Source organism: Penaeus japonicus, unplaced genomic scaffold (genome assembly GCF_977035675.1).
Source record: "Penaeus japonicus unplaced genomic scaffold, GWHDUDI00000001_assembly GWHDUDI00000002, whole genome shotgun sequence".
Taxonomy (NCBI): Eukaryota; Metazoa; Arthropoda; class Malacostraca; order Decapoda; family Penaeidae; genus Penaeus; species Penaeus japonicus.
The window spans coordinates 51311411-51313910 of NW_028234404.1; the positions used below are offsets into that span (position 1 = coordinate 51311411).

General features: G+C 37.5%; 1 pseudogene; it reads right to left on the bottom strand.

Moving 5' to 3' along the window:
* Nucleotides 1–628: 628 nt before the first annotated feature.
* Nucleotides 629–1616, bottom strand: LOC147472434 (uncharacterized; annotated as a pseudogene).
* Nucleotides 1617–2500: the final 884 nt, after the last annotated feature.

A 2500-nucleotide genomic window follows, 5' to 3' on the forward strand; every position in this document is an offset into this window, starting at 1 on the left:
ACAAAACCCCCCAAACTCACATAAGCCAGAACATTTTCTATGAGAATGCCCTAACAATTCTTGAATGATATTCCTCAAGTCCTCAGGTTGTGAGTATCGCAAAGATGATGATTTCTTTAATGGAATCTGAATTGTTGATTCCCTTTAACTTTTATTATAGGAACCATAGCCGCTCTTTTTTCAATTACTTTCGTACCAAACTCCCAAGGTCGCTAATAGTTTTATCTATATAAACCTGCATGATATATTGTGCGTTATTGAATCTTAGAGATACTACTATATATTGCAATAACTATACAATACAGTATCGATTACTATACAATACAAAGGGCATTATCAACTACATTAATCATTATTTCTAATCCACCTTCATTTCTCTAATTTCGAATACGAATTATTATGTAAGCTAAGTAGTTTGTCATCATCTGTGACATTAAACCGATATCAAGCTCATTTACGAAAAAGTTTACTCATTTGCCTTAAAATCGAAATCTTTATACATTGAGTTTCTTTACAAATGCAGGAAGGGAAAAGAGAGTTAAGGTATAGAAGACTATATGGAAGAAATTTTCTTGTTTTTATTAATAGGATTCCATTTTCGTGGACTGCCTATTGTCACGAATCCACATTACCAACCGCCGTAACCTCCTCCACCTCCGCCTCCGCTTCCGTATCCACCTGAGCCTCCACCGCTTCCACCGCTTCCACCGCCTCCACCGCCGCCGGAAATAGTTCTGAATCCGACGAGTTGTGCTCTAACTACGCTAGCTCCACCTCTTCCACCTCCTCCTCCACCTCCACCTCCACCTCCGCCTCCGCCTCCGCTGCCGTATCCACCTCCACCTCCAGCACCACCTCCGCCGCTGCTTGGAAAGGAGGCGGCGCTAATCAGCCGAGCCCGGACTACACTGGGGCCTCTGGAGCCGCCTCCACCACCTCCACCACCCCCACCGTGTCCACCTCCACCGCTGGAAAAGGTGCGAGCTGCGACGAGTCGTGCTCTCACCACGCTACCGCCTCCACTTCCACCTCCTCCACTTCCGCCCCCATATCCCCCTCCCCCCTCCTCCTCCACCACCGAAGCCACCGCCTCCACCTCCTCCACAGCAAACCGCACAGACAGCGGCTGCCACGCTTATGCGGCCACGAATCCAGTGCAATCTGTTGAAAGAGAAGTTATATAATGAAGCCACATGGCTAATGTATATATATATATAATAATATACTATATATATATATATATAGATATATACAATATATACATATATATATATATATATAGATATATATTATATATATATATATATATATATATGTATATATATATATATATATATTATATATATACATACATTTATGTATGTATATTATATATATGTAATATATATATATATATATATATATATATATTAGATATATAATATATATATATATATATAGATTTATGGACATATATCACACACACACACATCTTTATAACGCATCAACCTATCCAACTGCTCCTCGTCCTTCTGTCAGTCCTTACTATTTACATATCATAATTTTCTTATAAAAAATGAATACTCACAAAATCCTGTCATGACTTGATATCTCTCCTGAAGAGACGTGGAGTACATATCGCTTCGCTGATTCTTTATATACTATCAGGTTGCTCTTGATCCCCTAGGTTGCCAGCTAACCCTTTATCTGCACCTTCTGTATTGAATATGAAGCTATGAATAAATCTTTTTCCGATCAATTTGCTCCATGTCCGTCACGTTACAGAAAGGAAGGCTGAAAGTTTTCAATACTGCTGGGTATTGGTACAAATTGTGTTGGCTGGAGTAGTTTTGAATGTGGAACATACAGTTTTACACTTATAATTTTACAACCTCTCAATAGTAATAACAAGGGACAATAACCAAAGCATTAGCACGCATACATATATGAAAATATACATACATAAAAAAAAAACACGACATCCACACGCACCAAAGGAAGGAAAAAGGAAATCTTTAATAACTATCTAGGTAGTATCGAAGTCTCCCCAAAAAGTAGTCAATTTGACCCTTTTTGTTATCATGGATTGTCATTACGTTGTTGGCAGCTGTTATATAATGGTCATACGACAACCAAATTGCAATACAATGATACACATTTGCATTTACAAACAGTTGCAATCAAGATTCTAATTAGGCTCCTAAGGTCGTCATAGACTCAATCTTTCTATTCCTTGATAATAATTGTTGTTGATACAAGGATAGATTCTATCAGATATTAAATTATGTAATTTATCTCTCATTGCTGAACTTGAAATATTGTGATTGCTTTATTAAGTATTGCAAAATGTAATAGAATTAACTAGAAAACACTCGAAGAACTCAACTTTATGCCGTTAGGATTAATGCTACCGTAATCTTCCTATCTAAGGAAACTATTAATTCTGCTCATTATATTCATCCCTTACAACCCTAAAATTCCACAATCATCTTCCTTTTCAATCTTAATCTGCCCTAAAGAT